This window comes from Mytilus galloprovincialis, chromosome 11 (assembly GCF_965363235.1).
Source record: "Mytilus galloprovincialis chromosome 11, xbMytGall1.hap1.1, whole genome shotgun sequence".
In the NCBI taxonomy this organism is placed as follows: domain Eukaryota; kingdom Metazoa; phylum Mollusca; class Bivalvia; order Mytilida; family Mytilidae; genus Mytilus; species Mytilus galloprovincialis.
The window spans coordinates 68,176,260-68,201,310 of record NC_134848.1 but is presented as its reverse complement, the minus strand read 5'-3'; the positions used below and the strand labels follow the sequence as shown (position 1 = coordinate 68,201,310).

Here is a 25,051-nt window from a genome sequence, read left to right as displayed (position 1 = left end):
TGTCACAATTTCGACTTTGAAAATAATTTCAATGTCCATTTTATTTTTACATCCCTTATACGCGTCCGTAATATCTTTAAAAAATACTAAAAGTATTAAGATAAAACAACAGCTTAAAATTGTAGTACCATCTTGTGTTGAATAATATTTCCATCCTTGCTGAAAAGTTTCGGGTGTTGCAAATCCAGAATAAAATGTTTTCTATGTAGAACACATTTACGCAATTCCTGGTTGTAGAAAACTGACAGACATTGCTTGTTATGGTTACAAAGAGCCATGCATTCACCTATAGAACGAGTAATTGTTAATCCAATGTTTCCCGAAAATTGTACATAATTGATCCAGTATTTCTTTTGAAAAACTTTGAGTTTTGGATTGGTGGTTTCAGAATACGTAAAATGTCCAAGACAGAAGTAAAAGAAATCAAATCCTGTGCTTGGCAGTATGTTCATGTTAAATTTTACAAAAAAATTGACCATAGTTAATCTATCAACATTCAATTAAGTACCTTCAAGTTGTCATTTTATTTTAAAACCAACCAATTGTATTTCAGTTCTAATATAGATCAAGGATTTCACAAATGCATTGGATAAAGGATAAAAATAATTAATTATAAGTGCACTTATACAAAAAAAATGTATGCATTTCACGTTTTGGTATATAATTTGAAAATCATTATATTTTAATTTGTCACTTTTCGAGGAGCAATAAAAAATATTTACGCTAACTGTTCTTTTAGAAAAATAGATATTTGCTTGTTTAATGGGTTTAAAGTGTTGTTTAGTTCATAGACAAAACAGGAAAGGCCCAGAAGACAAATAATTGTGAATGTGCTATGTGAAAGGGACACATTTAGGTAATTCACTACAAATGTATCCAACAATTAGTTCATATAAACATTGCAGTCCAAATAACTTTGAAATCCAGACCTCTATTGTCTTTTGATGTGAGAGTTACTGTAATCAGACAGAGCCAGAATAAAGTTTAATTTTGTAATGTTTGAATGCAAAACTATATATGTTAATGTTACAGGCATTTTCTACATTAAGGCATTTTGTAAATGATTGAATTATCAGACAATTCATCAAATGATTAACTTTTAAAAACATTATATAAAATTACTAACAATATCACGTAATTTTGTAAATTGACAGAAATTTTGAAACAAACTTCAACAAATTGACTGTAAAGTTTCAAGATGTTTGTGGAATAGGCAAATATGATCACAAATAATGCTTCAGAAACAAATGTTTCTTTAAATAACAACTGTATGTCTATACAAAATCGTGTATAGTTTAGTTTAGTATCAACTATCAATGCATCTCAGATATTTATTTTATAATCGTATTGGCATGATTGTAGAATAACAAGTTTTCTAACATTAAACAAAATTAAGACACTAAATTCAGGATAATCTAGATTCAAAACAAAAGAGGGTTATATGAAGCAGCGCAAAACAGTGCTATTATATCAAAGTCTCCATACAGAAACAAATGAGAAGTCTTACATTCTGCTCAGCCAAAGGGATTCCTTGTTATCGCATGAGTTCTCCTCGTGGTGCAATGGTATAAGTTAATATGTAATTTCACCTTTAAAACCTCATGGTATGTTGAAGAATCTTAATAAATCATGCGTTGTGTTTTTCTATACGTTTAATCGTTGTGATAGCTAATGCATATAATATAACGTCATAGAGTAAAGCGGTATGGTAACAACGTTACCATAACGTAATGTTTGTACTTCGCGTATTTTGCGACATGGTACTATGTGGATCTTCCCAATTTGATGAACTAAGGTAAAATTAAAATGAATCCTAACATCCACGTATTCCAACATCTTTATATGTTATTCATATACTCTTACAGATTAAGGAACGAAAATACGTGTGATGTATATACTGTGGATTCATCATTATTCGTTGGATGCGAATTTTCGTGGTTTTCGTGGGTACAGGTTAACGAATTTAAATATTCAACGAACTACAAATTGTCTATAAGGTTTTATACAGACTTTGGAATAACCACGAAATTACATATCCACGAATAGGCAAGTTTTCTGCAATCCAGGAAAATTGGTACCCATGAAAATAAATGAATCCCCAGTATTCTGGGAAATCACTGGAACTGACATGATATTTATATTGTTGCTTGTGTCAATCAAATGTAAACACATGAAAAATAAGATGTAGTATGATAGCTAATTAGACAACTCTTCTGAAGATATCATAACACAGATATTAACAAGCAAAGGTCACCGTAAGACCGTCATCTATGACCTTCAACAAAACTAACGGCCTTTTATTTGTACAAAATAATGAACGAAGGCACAAACGACAACTACTTAATTACAGGTTACTGACCTGTTTTTTTTTTTGTAACTCGTTTAAAGGTGCTAACCATCCCCTAACACTGGAAAGTGGGGTAACAGTTAAACATAAGAACAAAGGCTAAAAATCAATTGCAAAAGGTTTAACTCGTTAGACTGAAACCACCAAACATAAAAACCGATTATCTAAATTCATAATGTAAAGGATTTAAGTAATGTGTGGCAACGAAATCCTTGACCTGATGATTTACCCGTGATACATATATAACATTCATTGACATCTTAAACGTACCATGTACAACAGACATACACGTAGCGAACAAGTTGTGATATGTAAACACCGTAAGATGTTACAAAAGGAACATCACGGTACATGAAATAGGTAAATTAACAATAAGGAAACAAATACCATCCCCAGCTCATACCACAAAATTAGCTATGAAAGGTACCGAAATGACAACAAAAAACAATTAAAACGAGGAAACTAATGGCCGAGTTTATGTACAAAATAATAAACGACAAAAACGTTACATAGCGATCGACACACGACAACTACTGAATGATAGGCTTCTTACTTTGGACAGGCACATACAGAAAATAGCAGGGTAAAACTAGTATTTTTGTCCCTAACCCCTCCCCTAACCTGGACGTTAGTGTACATTTGTGACAACAGAACTAACTATGTAATAGCAGACTTGTTTTGTACTGTTATGAATCACAGATTATGACCAAACTCAGTAAAGACCCGTCTAAATTGCATTTCATTGATAATTTCAACAACACTTAACATTATATTGATGTTATTTATTTGGTTAAAAAATCAAATATTTTCCAAATATACTGCAGAAATTTACCCAAAGGAATTTATTTTAAATAAATCAAACAAACGGTCATAAAAGAGGGACGAAAGATACCAGACAGACAGTCAAACTCATAGATTGAAAATAAACTGACAACGCCATGGGTAAAAATAAAATACAAATAGACTAATAATAGTACAAAAGACAAAACATAGAAAACTAAAGAACAAGCAACACGAATCCCACCAAAAACTGGGGCTAAACTATCAATCAGTACACATTCAACATCCAATGGATTTAGTGTGAAGTCAGAGAAAAACATGCACTTGTGCAATGCCAAGATACAGGTACCGAAATGACAATGTAAAATAATTTTAACGATAAAACTTACGGACTTGTTTATGTACAAAACGGTGAACGAAAAACATGTTTATGACGTCTTTACACTAAATCCGTTGGATGTTAAATGTGTACTGATTGATAGTTTAGCCATAGATGCATGCTTTTTTTATTAGTTGTTAGTGGCTTTGAACCAAATGTCAGTAACTGTGAGTACTCTCAGATCAGCACTTGTTGTCTTTTTTTGTTGGGATATACAAGTACCCGACCATATCCACTCTGTGTTTTTGTTAGATGTATTTATATTTGTATCCATCTGATGAGTTAAGCCTTTTTCAACTGATTTTTATAGTTCCTTCCTTATGTTGTATTAGTACACCACTGTCCCAGGGTGGGGAGGGTTGGGATCCCGCTAACAAGTTTAACCCCACCACATTCTGTATATAAGTGTGTGTGCCGATCCCAAGCCAGGAACCTGTAATTCAGTGGTTTGTCCAATGTTTATGTGTTACATATTTGTTTTTAGTTCGTTTTTTTTGGTACATAAATTAGGCCGTTAATTTTCTCTTTTGCATGGTTTTACATTTGTCCTTTCGGGGCCTTTTATAACAAACTAGTTCGTATGGGCTTTTTTCATTGTTGAAGGCCGTATGGTGGTCTATAGTTGTTTAAAATTCTGTGTCATTTGGTCTCTTGTGGAGAGTTGTTTCATTGGTAATCATACCACATCTTCTTTTTTATATGTAACACAAAAAATGAAAAACACATACGATAAACAGCAAAAACAGACAACCCCTTCATTACCGGATCCTGACTTGGGACAGACACATAAATACTTTTTATATGAAGAACACATGATCTTAATACATTCAAAATATTAATTATGTTTCTCTGTAAGTATTCTTGATGAGTACTCCTGGCATCGAAATCGCGTCTTTGTTTGCACAAGAAAGCTAGATTAACAGCAGTTAACTGGTCAGATGACAAATAAAATAGGGGATAAGGCTTGTATAATTTAACCCAAAATTTTGAAGAAAAAATATGATCGTCATTTTAATAAGGGGATCAACTATTATGAAAGAAGATGTAAAACCGTCGACTTTTAATTTTTATATGAACCTGGCATTTTTGCTAATTTTGTAAAAGAGCAATACTACGGCTTAATTTTATCAATCAAATTTATATAATTTACTGTCTGCTCACGACTATAAACTTTGTGTGCACAATAACAACTACGAAATGGTAAAAGAAACAAATATTTTACCTATGAGAACTTGCTGGTTTTGAGACCTAGCCTAATATGTTTAAGACTAGACGTGTTTTGAAGTTATTAGCAATTCTAGAATTGTTACGAATGATGAGAACTACTGACTGTATTTTGAAATCTAAACTGACACACGACAACTATATAGAAGAAGTTATTGCCTATAACAACGTTTTGACAATTAGTTTTTCCCTGTTATCATGTTTATTTTGAAAGTTATAAAAGGTAGACGGAAAATTTGAAAACAAAAGTGATGAAGATCTACAAAAAGGTCAAATGACTGAAATCGTCAGTCCACTCCAAATGGATGTTATTGTCCTTTAATTGGGATTTTTAATAATTGGAATCAAATTTGCATATTATCTTGAAATATATATTAGACAGATGAAAAAGACAGATAAAAATTAATATAGCAAACATGAACATCGAGACAGATGCTACAAATGAGTAAGCATAGCCAAAGTCTTTGTTTTTGCCTGCTGTAGTCTTTGTCCTTAATGACGAGTTTTACTATACTGCGTGGTCACATATGATTATCTTTAAATTAAAATAGATAGATAGAAACTTAAAAAAAGTAAAAATGTTCAACAAGACAAGGTATTTTAGTTAATTCCTTATAGTTTTTAGTACTCTAAAATGACGACTTTTACCAACATGTTGGTGTTGTTGACTATTACACTAAAAAGTCTCATTTTGAAAACAAAAAGCTACTCTTCCCAGCTATATGTCACATCTTGAATCAATCCAACGCGAACATCACACCACTTGTCGCCAGTGCATAGTTGAATACAGTTTCCATTCCCATTTGGTTCGTTTGGGTACCAGTTGGAGTATGTTAACAGGAATCCATCTTCCTGTCGCCACGTATCATCAGGTTGTTTTTCACCATCAATATAAACAGGATCATACGGACGACCAACTAAAAATAAATTCCGTTTTTGAAATTATATATTTTTCCAGAGTACGAAAATTGTTATTTACACTAAAGAATCAAAATTACTTATCACAGGTAACTTAATTTAACGTTCGACTAATACCAATTTCTTTTAAACTAGAAGATTGATTAGAATATCAGTGGGTTTTAAAGTGTCTTTTAAAAATGGAGCAACTAACAAAACCATTTGCTTAATATTGAAAGTAAAGGTAGTGACAACTTTGAGGACAATTACTGAAACAAATTGGCAGCACACAGTCCACGTGTATCTGTGTTTCGAGGAGAAGAAAAAGAGGTAAACACATATAGTTAATTTTGAAAACAGTATTTATAAATTAGAATTTAAGGTTGATATTGGATGTCGTTGTCCTTTCCATGTCGTATATTTATCCGTTACAAACAATGAAACTACAACATGCATGATCTACCATACCCATAATATATTCCAGAAAATCTTGTTTCTCAGGACTGTTGATTGCAGAAAGTTGGCCGCCAACTGAGTTCCAGTTAGCCTTTGCGCCGCCAAAATCTTGTTTCCACGGGAAATCCTATAACAGTAATCCTATTCCCTGCAGAGGGTGGAACGATTAGAGCATTTGTTTGTACCTATGAATAAGTCAAACGCTAGTTATAATTTACCAGAGCGTCAAGCAAACAATTTTCACGGCTAGACAATTTTTCTAAACAATGAATAGAAAATAGTTATGGCTTTATTTCTTTCATCTTCCTACCTGCGTTAACATAAGACACCAATATAATCCGAGCTCTACTAGAGGGATTTCATAAGTTGAGGATTGATACATTGAGTGAAAATCATGTAGATTTTTTTCTAGTTGGAATTGTTTTACATTAGTCATTTCGGGGTCTTAATTATCTCAATATCTGGTATGGGCTCTGCTGATTGTTGAAGACCGCATGGTGACCTATAGTTGTTAATTTTTGTGTCACTAGGTCTCTTGTGAAGGGTTGTCACATTGGCATTCATATCATAGCTTCTTTTTATAACTATACTTAAAAGCAAAATTATATTTTCCAACGCAGATTTTTGAGTTAAGTAAAGCTTGTAAACCATGACTGATATCGAAATAATAACGGATGACTGATGTAAAGAGTTAGTTTGCAGTTGATTGTATAGCAGAAAATATTTGTTTAAACTTTATATATATTAAGGTCAGATAAAATACAACGGTACAAATGCCACTGTACTATGGATTTTCCGATTAACTTTTTTAATTAATAAATATCATTGTTAAAACCTAAATATACTCTTTCATACTTTGTTGGTATTTTCCCATTGTTGCAGAACACACAATTTCCTAAAGGTGTCAACGTTTTAAACTTGTATAGACGAAAAATGACGGAATGATATTATCCTGCAAAGATAACTAGTTCAAAATATAAACTGATAGAACAGAAGAACTAACAATTAAAAATTGAAATCTTAGTATTAATACAAAGATAAAAGCAACAGCTTAATTTCACACCATCCAATTTTGCTGTATAATATTTCCATCCTTGCTGAAAAATTTCGGGTGCCTTATACGTTGAAAAGAAATATTTTCTATGTTGGACACATCTACGTAACTTCTGGTTGTAGAAAAATGAGAGACACTGTTTGTTCTGGTTACACAAAGCCATGCATTCAACTAAAGAACGAACAACTGTTAATCCAATATTTCCCGAAAATTGAACAATTTTAATCCAGTGTTCCATTTTAGTTACTTTGAGTTTATGATTGATGCTTTCAGAAAACGCAAAATGTCCAACACAGAAGAAAATTAAGATACATCCTATGTTCGACATTATGTTCATGTTGAAATTTGCAACTGAGAGGGTCAGAGTAAATTTATAACATAAGATTACGTACTTAACTATTTCTTTGTAGCTACCCACCAAACATAGTTCAGTCATCTCTAACGTCATATAGTTCTCATAAATTCAGGATGTTACTAATGCACAGGATATAGGATAAAAATAGAATTTTAATAAGTACACTTTCTACATAAAATCTGTATTCATTGCATGTCTTCGTATACAATTTTGATTCAATTAAATTTCAAATGTTCCTTTTACACTTTTTCATAAGTCGCATAAAATAATATTTACTCTAACTGTTCTTATAATGAATATTTGCTTGTTTAGTTGATTTTGAGTTTTGAGTTTATATACATTATAAGAGAAGAGAAATAATTTGATTTACTATGTACTTTTACAAAGGAGCAAACTAAATTGTTCAAAACAAAGGTATTCAAACTGAAGTTTATATAAAAATGGAGTCCAAAGACTTTGCAATCCAGGGTCCGAGTCAACGAAGCTGTCCTTTGACTAGGACGTGTAATAGGATGATCTTAAGACACGTCTAAGTCCTTAGTCAGGGTAACGAATGTCTCTAAAAATAAGATATTTCATAGATATTGTCCTAAAGTCAGAAAGTCCTAAAAATTATGATGGCCTAAATCGAAATAAAAACAAATAATATGATAGGAAGTTAATACAAAAATACTAATACAATATTAAACTTGTATACTCTTATCAGAATTAAACTAATTAAACACATATCTATATTTATGTAAACGATTTTGTTGCGTTGCATTATTTAAAACTTTGATCAAAAAAAATAATTCCAGATATCAACAAATATAAAAAAAGAAGATGTAGTATGATTGTCAATGAGACAACCGTCCACAAGAGAACAAAATGAAACAAAAAAAAAAACAACTATAGGTCACCGTACGGCCTTCAACAATGAGCAAAACCCATAACACATAGTCAGCTATAAACGGCCCCTAAATGACCATGTAAAACAATTCAAACGAGAAAACTAACGGCCTTATTTATATAAAAAATGAACGAAAAACAAAAATGTAACACATAAACAAACGACAACCACTGAATTACAGGCGCCTGTCCGTTTCAATTTAGAAATAATAAGCATATCACAATGTACAAGAACTTATATTGTCTGGGTGTTCTAGAACTTACATGATTCATATATATGTTAATACATTGAGATATTCCGGATTCATTTGATGAAGTGCAGATGAAGTACATTAAGAACTAAAATTACTTTTCATCAAACAAATCCATATGAAAAGGCTTCAATCGTAGCTCTCAAAAAAGTATTTTTGACAATGTCATACTATTGCACTCATTCAGAATAATTCGTACTGCACTTTTGGAAGCTTGAAAATTCTATCATCATTAGCAACATTTTTTGCACCTAACCAAATTGTGCAGTTACAATTGAAATGTTTAAAATATTTAAATTTCGGACTCAGAGTCTGATACAATTCATGTAATGACATCGAGTGGACCTAAGGACCTAATGACAAAAGGACAAAACTCTAGTTGATATAGATTAAATTGCAGCCCGAATACTGCATTTAACAAATTGTTGTGACAATTTAGTTTTTATGTTTCATGAAATGAATGAAAAATATGTATAGCCAATATAACGTATCTATTAGAATCACTTAAACAAATTTTATTTTGCGTTAATTCTTTTTTCATAAAAGATGCAATCTTCCTTTACACATTTACCGAAATTCAATGACATATATGTCAATTATTTCTCTACATAGCTTTATTTATCAAATAAATGTAATATGATGGTCATAGGACTACTGTAGTAAGCTTAAGGACTGTCCTGAGACAGCTTTGGTTATATCAAAAGACATGTCTCAGACACGTCCTAAGACTATTCTAAATAATTTCATCAGATATATCTTAGGGCATATACTGAGATACTTTCAATCAAACGGCCTCATACTTGTATTGGCTGCTGATGTGAAAAGTAAAATAAGAAAAATACTGAACTCCGAGGAAAATTCAAAACGGAAAGTACCTAAACAAATGGCAAAATCAAGTTATCAAACACTTCAAACGAATGAACAATAAATGTCCTATTCCTGACTTAGTACGGGCATTTTCAAATATAAAAATGATGGACTGAACCAGATTTTTAAGCGCTAAACCTCTCACATGAATGACAGTCGCGTCAAATTCCATTATATTTACAACGATGCGTGAAAAAAATAGACTTTATAGGTAAAATTGTAAAAAAACATGGGTACGTCAGTCATTACTGTGTCACAACCTCAAAACAAACAAATATTTAACAAAGAAGCACAAAACACATCTATCAAATTTAACAACCACATTCATTGCTTCAGGTGTTTGACATCAGAAAATGTAAACGTCACACAGGAAGAAATATAAATAATTTTGTCGTTCAAAGTATTTGCTAATAAAATATAATTTCACATGGGGAATGGTGGCATACAGCGTTAAACATTTAAAAGTTTTGTTTGAACTAATATCAGAAAAAGACCGAGATTTAAAATTATCCAGAAGTTCTTTATAATTTTTAAGAATCCGCATATGGTTAATACCACTATGCAAGTAAATAATTTTGTCGATCAAAGTATTCTCAAAAACTAGATAGTGATAGTTACTTCATCTACACAGACAGAACCAGAATTTAGTTTGATGTTATGCTTTTTTTTTTTTATAAAAGAAAATCAATGATACATGTATATATATATGTTACATACATTTTATAATTTTAGACATTTTCTAAAATGATATGATTATCAGACAATTTGTAAACTTGACGGGTATACTATAAATTACAACTTAAAACATTTCAAATCATTGTATAAAATAACAAAAATTTTGAAACAAATTTCAACAAATTGTTTGTAAAAGGAATATCATGGAGATAAATGTGACCGACACACGGTATTGCATAAAAAAAAATATCTAATTGTTCAGGAACATTAAGGATATTCTTCAAACACTAACTTGGAAAGTGAGTATGTCTATCATTAGTTTTTTTGTGTATAGTTTTGTTTAACTTGTGCTCTATCGGCATCTCAGATAGTTATTGTAAGATATGCTTGTCATAACGGAAAGAGGATATATTGTTCTTACAACTGAAAAAAACATACAAACGAATTTCGGACAATCTTGACTTAAAACCGACATGTGAAATATGAAACAGGTGTTATTGTTTAAAACTCCAATTTGATGCGACTGTCTTTCAAGTAAGAGGTTTAGCTAGATATAACACCAGATTTGATAAACTATTTCTACAAAGGGCATGCATGTGCCAGGTCAGCTATATGACAGATGTTCATATATTCGATTTTGCCATTTGATTACGGAATTTCCGTTTTGAATTTTCATCTGAGTTCAGTGTTTTGTTTTACTTTTTTCAGAAAGAATGAATATTTATAAAACAAAGTAAATTCCTTTTATCGCATGGGTTTTTCCATCATGACAAGAGTATTCATTGAGATGAAATGGTATATGTAAATAAGTATCATCAACTGAAAGACCTCAAGGTAAAACGTGGATCTTCATAATTAGATGAATTAAAGCGACAGTAGTTTACCGACGTGAATCTCTCATTAATCGACTAAGAAGAGAAAAATAACGATAGAAAACACAAACTGGGGAAATTACATGACTCCAATAAGAAGCGAGACCATGTGCATCTGAGGATAAATATCTATTGTAAGCATGCGTCAACAGCCATGCAAAAATTGGCTTCAGTCTCTGAAGTGTTATGATAAGACAATATTTCCTGTGTGTACTGTTTTGATAAAAACCCTATGTTTTCGAATATTGAGGTTTTTTTTCAGAAATAGTATTAATAGAGCTGAATTTGTTAAGGCCCGGGTTCCAACAAGTATTGTCGCAGACCAGATTTTACTGGCAAAAAATGTAATTCCAAAACAAAATACTAGAACAGATGAAATTATATAAAAGAGCAATTACTAAGACAGTTGTGTAACAGTACAGCATAATTGAAAAATGCTTAACTCATCGGATGGATACAAATACAAATCATCTAATACAAAAGCACAAAGTTTACGTTGACCAGTACTTATACATCGACACAATAGAAAGACAATAAAAAGGTATCTGATAGGACTAATTTTTACATAGATATTGTTAACCGAACCCGTTAGATTTCAATGATCAAGGTAGGATTATAGATCATTGAAATAAAATCTAAAATGTTACAAATTCAACAAGGTAATTAGATAGTTGAATATTGCTTTTATTGGTATTAATATTGATTCTATTATCAGTAAATTAAAATCAAACTAAATATTTGTTTTATATATATGTGCACATTCATGGCACTACAATATGTCAATACCTGTATCTTATCCCAGGCATAGATTACCTTAGCCGTATTTGGCACAACTTTTTGGGATTTTTGGTCCTCAATGCTCGTCAAGGTTGTACTTGTTTGGCTTTATAACTATTTTAATATGAGCGTCACTGATGAGTCTTATGTAGACAAAACGAGCGTCTCACGTACTAAAATATAATCCTGGTACCTTTGATAACTATTGGCATTGCCCATTATCATGTTTTTCTCTGCCTGTTTATGACGTCTTTACAGTAAATCCATTGGATGTTAGATGTGTACTGATTGATATTTTAGTCTAATTAAGATCCATGATTTTTTTGACTATTTGTTTTTGGCTGTGTACTAGCTGTCTGTAACTCCGAGTACTATCAGATATCTTTTTAGTGTCTTTCTGTGAATTGTAAAGAAAAAACATATTTGCTATATTTAAATAAGGGAAGTAACTCTTTGTGAAGGAGGTGAAGAACCGTCAAGATTTTCTGATATTTAAAACAATCATATTAAAGGTCTTGTGTGAGAAAATAATTAATGTTTTGGTTCAATATATTTAGTAAGAATATAGTACTCCCATGAAACAATCAAATAGTTCACAAAGTATATATTTTCTTACATCACGTGACAATGTGAACATTAATCATGCAATACTAAATCTCTTGTGTGAGTCTATTGCATAGCACAATGTCCTTCCTGTTATGATAAATGTTATCGTTAAATAAGATTATAGGGTTAGCGTGAGCGAAGAATTCTCTTAAGTGAAAACTTTATGTACAAAATGCAATACATTCTGTTCCCTTAACAATATATTTAACATTATTTATTGAATAAAACTTTCCCTAATGGTTTCTTGACCTTTGTACTCTAATCGTCTGAAAGTGTGAGGTTCTGATACTGTACGTAATAGTTATCTCATCTTAATCCAATCAATGTTTTATATTGATCTGCGCTATTACTTTCAAACGTTTTGTTGATTATGATTGACAGAAAATGTGTATTAAAGTGCTGCTTTCATGTTATAGTGATCGTAATAGTGGTTAGACCTAGATTTTGAACTTTATTGCTATTGTTTTGAGCAATCGATTGCTTGAGGTATTGCTTGGCAAAACTGCGAAGTGTTAGGTATTATCAATAGTTCATATTTCAACGATATAAGAACAATATATATTGGGTTATTGGACATCAATTTGTTTGACGACAATTAATGAGCGAGAAACGGTTATATTTAAACATCAAACCTGAAAGTCTGTGAATGCAGTCAATATTTCATGACGATTTTTGACATTTCAATCACGTTGGAAATTTTTTAAAGATTACATTTTAAATTGGATCTGTCTTTTATGGAAAATAAGAATCCAATATTGAATTTATTATCTTGCATGCCGAGTATTATATAAATATTATATTGAATTACAAAAGCTAAATTTAATTCTGGAAAATGTTGCAAGTGGACGTGAGTACTACTTGAAAGTATGTCAATGGATTAAACGTCTATGGAGTAAAATGAGGTGCATAGGATTTGTAAAATGGTTTGGAGTTTTATTGCTTCTTGATTCACTTGTGTACAAAGGTATGTCTGTTAAATATTTCAAGAGCAAAGATTTAGTTTGAAAGAGTGGGGGCGTTTTACTTTCTATATATCTTAATTTTTCCCGTCGAGTTCGACATTTGCATAAAATTAAAAGACACGAGTCTGCAATTTGAACAAAATTCTAAAAGTGCGTGATCCCCGCACATAAGTTATACCATTCACGTATTTTCGAGAAAAAAGTAACAATAAAATTGACAATGGAAATGGGGAATGTGTCAAAGCGACAACAACCTGACCATAGAGCAGACAACAGCAGAAGGTCACCAACAGGTCTTCAATGCAACGAAAAATTCTCGCACCCGGAGGCGTCCTTAAGCTGGCCCCTAAACAAATATATACTGGTTCAGTGATAATGAACACCATACTAAACTCCAAATTGTACACAAGAAACTAAAAGTTAAAATGATACAAGACTAACAAAGGCCAGAGGCTCCTGACTTGGGACAGGCGCAAAAATGCGGCGGGGTTAAACATGTTTGTGAGATCTCAACCCTCCCCCTATCATGCCTATACCTCTAGCCAATGCAGAAAAGTAAGCCCTTAACAATACTCACATTAAAATTCAGTTCAAGAGAAGTCCGAGTCTGATGTCAGAAGATGTAACCAAAGAAAATAAACAAAATGACAATAATACATAAATAACATCAGACTACTAGCAGTTAACTGACATGCAAGCTCAATTAAACTGATTGAAAAATTATGTCTTCATCATATGAATATCAGGCACAATCCTCCCCGTGAGCGGTTTAGTATCATACCATCATAACATATATGAGAAGAACATAACCCGTGTCATGCCAACAACTGGTTTATTAAGAATAAATGTGTTTAGTTCCGATGCAAAGACTCTATAAGTGAATCAATATTAACGCCAAAATATGCAATGACCTGACAACAGTATCGTAACTATATCCCTTCTTAATAAGTCTATTTAAAGGTTTTGTTAGCTTCTGAGGTGAATACTGACATTTCTGTGCTTTATAAAGAAAATTTCCATAAAATATTGGATGTGAAATACCTGAACGTATAAGAAGTCTGCATGTTGAGCTATATTTACGAATGATGTCCTTATACCGATGATAAAATTTAGTAAATGTTTTGACTAGTTTGTGATATCGAAAACCCTGGTGTAATAATTTTTCAGTAATACATAAATTTCTCTCGTTAAAATCTAAAACATTGTTACATACACGAGCGAATCGTACAAGTTGAGATATATAAACTCCGTAAGATGGTGACAAGGGAACGTCACCATCTACAATTGGATAATTAAAGATAGGAAATGAGAAATCATGTCTTTTATCATAAATTTTAGTATTAAGCTTTCCGTTAATGATATATGAATGATTGTATCCATAGGAACTTCCGTCAAATATGGATTGAGGTCGGTTGTTTTTTGTTGATGTTGAATTGCTGTCTCATTGATATTAACCCTACATCTACCCTCCTCCAAAATGGTTCTTTATTTTCCAATTAAGGGCCGGCCCCTGACGGGACATAATAACAACAATACACAATACATTCTGATTCTTAACACATAAACATATAAAGAAGATAAAGTTAAAATTTCAATTCACATGAAGACAATATAAAACCATAGAATATATATATTATATAAAATGTCACATCATAAAACAATTGTTATTGTTATTATTCATAAATTATTTTAGTTCTCTCAAAGTTTCATATCTTTGATTTTTTGATTATTTCTTTTTTGATTTTTTTTTCTGCCATTCCAGAGTGCCAGCAAAAATAGTTTGATAATTTATTAATTCACCATATTAAATTGAGAATGGAAATAGTTTGCCAACTGAGGTCCACCTCGTCTCTTATCCACAAAAATAAGTTGAAGGAATAAATAATACAAACAAATCACTAAAATGGAAAAGAGGCCAAGGGCAAATGCACTTGGACATGTTAGTAAGTGGGGTTTTAGATACCCTCTTAACCTCCTCGTGACTAGTGCACAAAAGTAAAAAAATGTTCACTTTAATGCAGAATTCACCAAGGGATGATACTTAAACCTCGGCTTCGATTCAGAAAACAATTTTACGTATAAATTTTTCATTAGTTGCTTTAACAGTGTAACATTAACGTTACTAATTTGACAATTTTAAAATCACGCATAATTAAATAACGTTGAATTTGAACCTCCATTTTTATTCCCGCTATATAGATTAAGTGATGCAAGGCTTTAACTCAACTATGCAAGGAAAATATATGAACGATTTCAACGTGCATAAAACGTATTTCTGGTGCTGTGTGTACAAATATGAGACAGTATTTCTGTTCCACTGTGCACGAAACGTATTTCTGGTTCAGTGTGGTCTTTGCGTGTTTCTGGTACATTGTATTCGCCGCGTGTTTTTGGTTCTGTTTGTTCGACACGTATTTCTGATTCAGTATGTACGACACGTATTTCTGGTTCTGTGTGGACGACACAAATTTCTGGTTCGGTGTGTCCGACACGTATTTCTGGTTCCGTGTATACTACACGTATTTCTGGTTCTTTGTGTACGACACGTATTTCTGGTAGAAATATGTGTCGTACACAAAGTACGACACATATTTCTAGTTCTGTGTGTACGACACGTATGTCTAGTTCTGTGTGTACGACACGTATTTCTGGTTCTGTGTGTACGACACGTAATTCTGGTTATGTGTGTACGACACGTCTGGTTTTGTGTGTACGACATGTATTTCTGGTTCTTTGTGTACGACACGTTTTTCTGGTTTTATGTGTACGACACGTATTTCTTTTTCAGTGTGTACGACACGTATTTCTTGTTCCGTGTGTCCGACACGTATTTCTGTTTACGACACGTATTTCCGGTTCTGTGTGTACGACACGTCTGGTTTTGTGTGTACGACATGTATTTCTGGTTCTTTGTGTACGACACGTTTTTCTGGTTTTATGTGTACGACACGTATTTCTTTTTCAGTGTGTACGACACGTATTTCTTGTTCAGTGTGTCCGACACGTATTTATGTTTACGACACGTATTTCGTGGTCTAGCGTGCATGACCCGTATGTAGCTTACTAGGCGTGTTATCCCTGAAAGATACATTATTATATAATATATATATGTGTCATATTTATATTGTGAAATCATACTAAATTCAAATTTTGAACCACTTTAAAATTCAAGATTTCATATTATTTAAATAATATAATTAAAAATATTCGTGTTTTGAAGTAGATTTGTAAAGTTGTAAAATAGTTTATTGTACAATTTTATGTTATTTAAACGTCACAAGACTGAATCAATACACATAATTGATTTTGCATTCATTCATTCTATCCATTGTTACATTCCCATCAGTTGGTACATGAATTGTTCAACATTTTTCAAGTGATATGTTTTTTACGAGGTTATTCCTGAAATGAGGTTTACAAATCATCAGATTTAGTTTTATGGAATACGTGATTGGTTGCATAATATGATGACCTTTTAAAAACACAGAAACCTTATAAATCAATTTTAAGATGTGAATCTGAAACAGACACCACTGTTAATCAAATTAAAAGATATGAATCCGAAACAGTCACCACTGTTAAATCAATTTAAAAGATATGAATCCGAAACAGTCATCAGTTTGTACATCTTCTAAATTATGTACTGAAATTAGACACCATGTGTACGTTATTTAGAAAAAGTAAATAAAAAATAAACTCATTTTCTATCTCACTATAAAGTATAAGTTTGGACCACATGGTTGAAGTTCATATATATATATGGTGACTTACCAGGATTAAACCCACGCCATTCGGTCGGACTCAGGTGGATTATCAAGCCATATATCCTTATACGCCTAACGTATACGGTATTGTTGGAATAAAACTATGCTTATAAAACTTACAGTTCTATGTGCACATGTAATGACATAACAATTGGTCAAGTTTCTGAGTTATAAAATATACTTGACCGATGGTCGTATTTGTTAATGTCTACCGGTTTGATAACTGTCGGATGTCAGTACTTGATGGAACTTATCAAAGTATATTGAAGGAGTTCTAGTAACACGACAGGGGTATATTATAATATTCTACAGGGGCGGATCCAGCCATTTTAAAAAGGGTGGAATTCCCAACCCAGAGTAAAAGGGGGGTCCAACTTTATGCCCCCATTCAAATGCATTGATCGTCCAAAAAGGGGGATTCCAACCCCCGGAACTCCCCCGCTTTGGGTCCGCAACTGTTCTAACCCTTTCGTAGAATATGAGATGTACCACGTGGTGTTTTGTATATTGATGTTTGTCTTTTGTTTGTTTGTCTTTGTTTGGACATGGCATTGTCAATTCGTTTTTTTGGACATGGTATTGTCAGTTCTTTTTTGGACATGGCATTGTCAGTTCGTTTTTGGAAATGGAATTGACAGTTCGTTTTTTGGACATGGCATTGTCAATTCGTTTTTGGACATGGCATTGTCAGTTCGTTTTTTTGGACATGGCATTGTCAGTTCGTTTTTTGGACATGGCATTGTCAGTTCGTTTTTTTGGACATGGCATTGTCAGTTCGTTTTTAACATGGCATTGACAGTTCGTTTTTGGACATGGCATTGTCAATTCGTTTTTGACATGACATTGTCAATTCTTTTTTGGACATGGCGTTGTCAGTTCATTTTTGGACATGGCATTGTCAGTTCGTTTTTGACATGGCATTGTCAGTTCGTGTTTTGGACATGGCATTGTCAGTTCGTTTTTTTTGACATGGCATTGTCAGTTCGTTTTTGACATGGCATTGACAGTTCGTTTTTGGACATGGCATTGACAGTTCGTTTTTGACATGACATTGTCAATTCGTTTTTGGACATGGCATTGTCAGTTCATTTTTGGACATGGCATTGTCAGTTCGTTTTTGACATGGCATTGTCAGTTCTTTTTTGGACATGACATTGTCAGTTCGTTTTTGGAAATGGAATTGACAGTTCGTTTTTTGGACATGGCATTGTCAATTCGTTTTTGGACATGGCATTGTCAGTTCGTTTTTTTTTGGACATGGCATTGTCAGTTCGTTTTTTGGACATGGCATTGTCAGTTCGTTTTTTTGGACATGGCATTGTCAGTTCGTTTTTGACATGGCATTGACAGTTCGTTTTAGGACATGGCATTGTCAGTTCGTTTTTGACATGGCATTGTCAATTTGTTTTTGGACATGGCATTGTCAGTTCATTTTTGGACATGGCATTGTCAGTTCGTTTTTGACATGGCATTGTCAATTCATTTTTGGACATGGCATTGTCAGTTCGTTTTTGGACATTGCATTGTCAGTTCGTTTTTGGACATGGCATTGTCAGTTGGGTTTTTTGGACATTGCATTGTCAGTTTGTTTTTTGACCTGGCATTGTCAGTTCGGTTTTTTGGACAAGGCATTGTCATTTCGTTTTTGACATGGCATTGTCAGTTCGTTTTTGGACATAGCATTGTCAGTTCGTTTTTGGACATGGCATTGTCAGTTCGTTTTTGGACATGGCATTGTCAGGTGGGTTTTTTGGACATTGCATTGTCAGTTCGTTTTTGGACATGGCATTGTAAGTTCGTTTTTGGACATGGCATTGTCAGTTCGTTTTTAGACATGGCATTGTCAGTTCGTTTTTGGACATGACATTGTCAGTTTGGTTTTGACTATTTAACTTCAAAGGGGGAAAGGTGGTATGTTCTTTTTTTCTAAAAAAAATATTCTAATTTCCAAATTGATAAAAAAAAAATCTGTTCAAGCAGAGGACAAAATCAAATATTCTGCAAGCATATTTCCCACATACCTTATAGTGTTAAAGTTTAATCAAAGTAATTTGATTGTTAGCGTTGACTGAAAACTAAATAAAATTTTCTGACTGCGACGAAAAACCATTGAAGTTAAATGGGTGCTCCCTTATGAGTTCAATTGTTACCACTGTCGATCTGTCCGAATGAATACAAACAGACAGTTGAGTTTAGATATTCATAAAGAAATAATGAAATACACTTCCCCATGTTAGATACAACTAGTTGATGACTTTTACTACATTACTTTCTTTTCAATGATAGTTTACTTTATGATAAGTGTGTTTAAGCCACAATCTAAGTTATAGTATGTTAGCTGTGTCTATAAATGTTGATTTAAACACATTAACGTCTTTTTCCTAATTCACGACTGATTAGGTTGCAATTTTGGTTTTACCCTTGTGTATATATTTTACTTAATTCGTACTTCAGGAAAACGTATATGATAGATGATATTATGTTTTACTATACTGTATCTATTATCAACTACAAATTCACTTTTGTAATTATTTGTGTCTTTAAGAAGGTAAATCCAGAATAGAGTTAACAAACTGTTATGTCTATGTTATAGTACTGTGTCGATACGGTTGCTGATAGCCTATGAGTACAGTCAGTGCTTCGGAACTGTCATGATTTTATAACACACCTTTCGTGAACCGTTAGTTGATCAATTTACTAACTTTAGAATCTTAGGTTCCACCTCCTCAGGGAAACTTGACTTTAGTCCGTTTTGATCATATAAGTCTTGACGTGTTACGGTTCTTATACACCACTGGCTTGTAAATATTTGGTTTTTAGCGTTCCATTCGGAATAAAATCTGTAGCCCTTTCACAAAAAATCTTAAGTGTAAAACTAATCTTACGATAAAGATATTTAGTTGAATTGTTAAGGAATATTTTAGACTTAGGCCACACCAATTTGATTCCTTATTCGACAGACCCGCCCGCACCTATTTTTTTCAAAACAGAATATTTTTATTTTTTTTATATTCCCGTTTCCCGCATCCGGAAATGTAATCATGTCCATTTTCCGCACCTTTTTTTTTGTAAATTATAAAAAGATATCAACATTTGTTTTTAAAATCAGTTTAACCTGTATATAACGATTTTAAACATAAAAGCACCCCACCACACTGTGTAAATATCTGTGAGAATATTTGTTTTAGCATGAAACGTATTTATCAAAAGTGAGAGTGCTCCGATGTAAATTTATAACAGCGGGACTACATGTAGAGAACAAAAAATTGGTTTCTTTCCCCCTTACCTATATTCCCTATCAAAAAATGTTCGTTGTTAGAATAAAGTACAAAGAACTTCTGAAGGATTTGCCTTCAACAGCAATTATATTGTATGCTGGCGAAAGAAACTATCCATAGCCGCTGCATGTTTATGCACCTGTCCTGATTGATTCAGGAGCCTGTCGTTCAGCAGTTATCATTTGTTGGTGTGGTTCATTGGTATTTTCCGGTTCGGATATATAAATTATATCGTTGGTTTTCCTGTTCGAATTGTGTACGCTAATAATTTTGGGGTCCTTTTTAGCTTGCTGTTTGGTCTGTATCAAAGTCCTGTGTAAAAGGCCGTACTTTGACCTGTGTTTGTTATTATCAGGTTGAGAACAACCCTCCCTCAGACAAGGGGTCATTTTACTGATGTAGAAAAAAAATTAGAAATACCAAGGATTTGTATAGTTCTTCTATACAAAACCTTTGAAAACTTAGAATTTTGTACTCAAAAAGAGGAAAGTTACGTCATATGTTAAACAACCTTTTCTAAAAGAGGGGTCCACTTATTTTGAATAATATTAAACTGTTAAAGTAAATGTGTTAACATGGTTAAAGTCCAGGAATATTACAAAAATTCTTGGACATGTTTTGACCATTTAATACCAGATAGATATATAGTTCTTTGAGAAAATATGAGCCCTTTTGTACAAACAAATATATTATATTTCATATTGATCCCTCATAAAACATGTAAAAGGGATATTTATAACATTAAGGGGTTGCCCCAAAACTGATTATGACTTGGATTGAGAATTGTCTCATTGTCAATTACACATACATAGACCAGATTTAATTATTTCTTGGTGAACAGTGAACAAATACTTCAGAAATTAAAGAAATGTCAAAGCACAAGTGATAAATCAAGTTTTAATATTGTCAAAACCTACTATTTTATGTTTACAAAAAAAAAATTATAATCGCTCGCCTTTACTTTTCAAGCTTCGCCTCAAAATTTTTTTGTCGACGGCGAACAGTTAGTGTCGTCTGCCATATAAAACATCATGTATCTTGTGATTGTTTGATGGCAGTAGAATAAAATTGATATTTTAAATTTGTAATACCGCCCTTCCAGCAACAACAACAACAACAAAAGTATTGAGGCTAGCCGACGACAACTTTAAGATATATATACATGTATAGATATATATAATAGATTACTACAGAGACATTGTATTATATATCTCTGATTACTATAAGGACAATCATGTTTCGAACTCCTTAATACAATCATAATTTGAATATCATTTTTGAAATAAACCATGTTCAAGCTATCATGTCTTTTTCTTACATGATATTTACTAATATCTTGCATCTTTGTTTTTTACAGTGACTGCATCTTGTCGATGGTCAAATGAGGGATGTTACGAAAACGAGGATTGTTGTTCGGAATCTTGTGACCGAGCACACGAAGGTGCACACAAAAGGTGTTCCAAAAGTGAAATCAACCAACCATGCTACGCAGATTATATGTGTGAAGATGGATTACAGTGTGGCCGGAAATATAAATGTTGCACGCCATATTGGGGAATTTGTAATTCGAATGATGAATGTTGCGGTTCGGAACACTTTTGTACTTTCCATAAGGGATTTACATATAAGCGGTGCCTTTTTCCTAGTAGTTTAGCACTTAAGTCCAGAATTGACGCTAAATTGTTTTTAGTTGTTATGTTATTTTGGGTACTACAATGTATTAACTACAGAACATGGCTGAATATCATCATGTAAAAGACTTATTTTTAAATATACAAAAAAATAATAGATTTTAAATAAAAGCGCCTGCTGTATAAATTATAAAAAATCAAACACTTTAAAGTATAAACAGATGATAATATACAAAACCTTTATTTTCGATTTCGATTTTTACCCCTGAAAATATATTTAAAGCCCAGCAAAGAATCGTCCTGCTCTTCATTATTTTATATCAATTAAGCCATTCGTCATAAATCGGCCGATTCCGTACGGATTCTACCGAGGATTGCCGAATGCAATTAAGCAAGACGGTAAAAATATGCAACCGATGCCTTTAATGTAGGATATCACGTGACTATTGTGACGAGAGTGTATGGTAAGACGTATCGTTTCACATGCATTTGTCATCGTCATAGAAGAAATGATTGCTCCTTTAATTTGCTTTCAGGAAATAAAAATCAACCGTATCGTGTCTTTGCTGCTACAACACAATACAATAACAGTCAAATTAAAATGTAGAACTGTGATTTCAAACATTAAATGAATTTTACTGTACATCCCTTCATACTCCCAATTAAATTGACAAGCGTAAGAAATGTGTTGCCAAAAAATGTTACCTAAAGATCAAACCACTTTTGTTTTTCATATAGTTAGTAAATTGCAATTATAACTTCAATTTCTGCATGTATTAATATTCGCATATCTAGACAGATTATTTGTAGAGATTTCATTTCTTTTCTTCAATTTTCCATAAAGAAAGAAATGGGTATCTCGAATAATGATTTGTAAATAGTTTTATAAAAACAATTAAAAAAAAATCTGTACAAAACAAAACGCAAAATTTGCAAAATTTCCGATGATAAACTTTCATTCACAAAAATACCATTCATGACAGTTTCTGTTCAAGTATATGAGCAATTCTTTTATATAATCGTACATGTAGCTCTTTCACTCCCAATGATATATCAAATAATGTTATTTTCTATGAAATCAAAATTCAGTTGTGAACTACTTTTTTGCATTTTTAAAAATCTAATGCATGCAAGGTACATGTAATATGTTCAAAAGCGTAAATCCAAACTTTATGATTGGTTAAAACGATGAATGTTAAACCAATGACGTTGCGTTATTTTCATAGTGAACGGTAAATTTCAGTATTTGTGTATTCAATTTTAAAGTCCTGCCACTGTTCATTTTTATTTAGTAGAATTTATTTCTTTTATTGTGACAATCAAAATGTTTGTGTTTGTATATTTTGTGCCTATTTGCATATTATTGTTAAATGATGCATATATAATTGTTATTAAATTATTTTATTGTATTTAACTTCATACACCACCCCCGACTATTTAGAAAAACCCATTTACAGCAATTATTATGCCTTCGTCGTAGGCAACGTGGACATGATGTGTTACCCTTGACCGTCCGTCCGTCCGTCCGTTCGTCCGTCCCATTTTCGTTTCTGCACTATCATCTTAAGTTTGCCTCATAAGATTTGCATGAAGCTCATATACAATGTAGAAAAACAGACCTAGCAGACATAGTTCGAATTTGTGCAGTGAGTCAATTACTGTTTTAGAGTTATGCCTTTTAAAACTTACACAAATCCAAAGCTGCAGCATTCCTTTTTTCATATTTATTATTAACTTTTAAACCAAACTCTTTTTATCTATGACCTCTCCAAACAAACACACACACACACACACGCACCAACACACACACACGTCTTGTTCGAGCCATTACATCTTAGCAATGTATATCATTGTGTTCTTCTGTCACCCACTGTATTAACTGAAACTTTAATACCGACAACTCTTGCTTCCCAAATTGGTGCACGCACTTTGCCTATATAAGATGGACCAAGCTGATGCAGAACCAGGGAAGGGTGTATATATAAAAGACGTACGTCTCCTTTTGGTCGTAAACTGAAAAGTTATCCTGTTACTTACAATTCATAAGTTTTTAGCATAAACTGATTGAAAAAAAATCATTATATTTTCTCCAATTACGCCCCTTTTCAGAAATACCAGTTATAGATCCACCTCTGCCAAGAAGAAAAAATATAAGTCATCATCCAATGATATCTTAATTTGTCAATCTATGTTTGTGTGTCGTTCAGTGGCAATTATTTCATAAAGAAACTATGAGATACGGTATATTTCACATTGACGCAAATATCCATCAGAGTTAAAATACACGTACTAAAACCCAATAAGTTGTATAAAAAAGATGAGATATGATTGCCAATGAGACAACTCTCCACAAGTGTAAGCCTTTTTCACAGCTACCTTATTTGATTTATCTTTTGGATCTTAATCTTACTACTACATGTATCAACAAATGTTCTCAGTGTTTATTTCTCTTCTAGAAGTGGTTATAACAGCTGATTTCAAAAGACTGATGCGTTTCAATATATAACTACCTTAAATCGACTTCCTTTTTATCGATATTGACTACCATTTTTCTGCTTCGTTTGATCAGTCTTCTTATTAAAAGTAAATTAAGAAAAAAAATAAACATTGTCAACACAATATAGCGACATTCAGTAAATATCGCGTAGCAACATGCTTATTGAATTTCATATTTATTGATTTGTTGAACAATACAATAATTAAGTTAATACACGGAAACAAATCCGATATAGATTTTCTATTTCCAAGCTTCTTGTTTACATAAAATGATGTCAGAAAACAATTTGTTATCAGATTTAAGAAGATTTAATTTGCCATGATCAATTAGTTGTATTTGTAATTATTGTCATTTGATATTTGACGATTACCGGTGTGCATACAGAGTTGGCAGCCATGATGTTCGCAGAATACAAAGTGCCCGATTGATTGTTCGTAGAATACGACAAATCCCGGAAGATTGTGTTTTTATGAATAAACTGAGATTTTGTA

General features: G+C 32.5%; 1 long non-coding RNA gene across 1 annotated transcript; it reads left to right on the top strand.

Moving 5' to 3' along the window:
- The first annotated feature begins 12,863 nt into the window (after window positions 1-12,863).
- Window positions 12,864-23,472, top strand: LOC143052679 (uncharacterized). Its single transcript, XR_012971205.1, has 2 exons — window positions 12,864-13,392; window positions 21,790-23,472. It is a non-coding gene; the product is annotated as an uncharacterized LOC143052679 (long non-coding RNA).
- The last annotated feature ends 1,579 nt before the right edge of the window (window positions 23,473-25,051 follow it).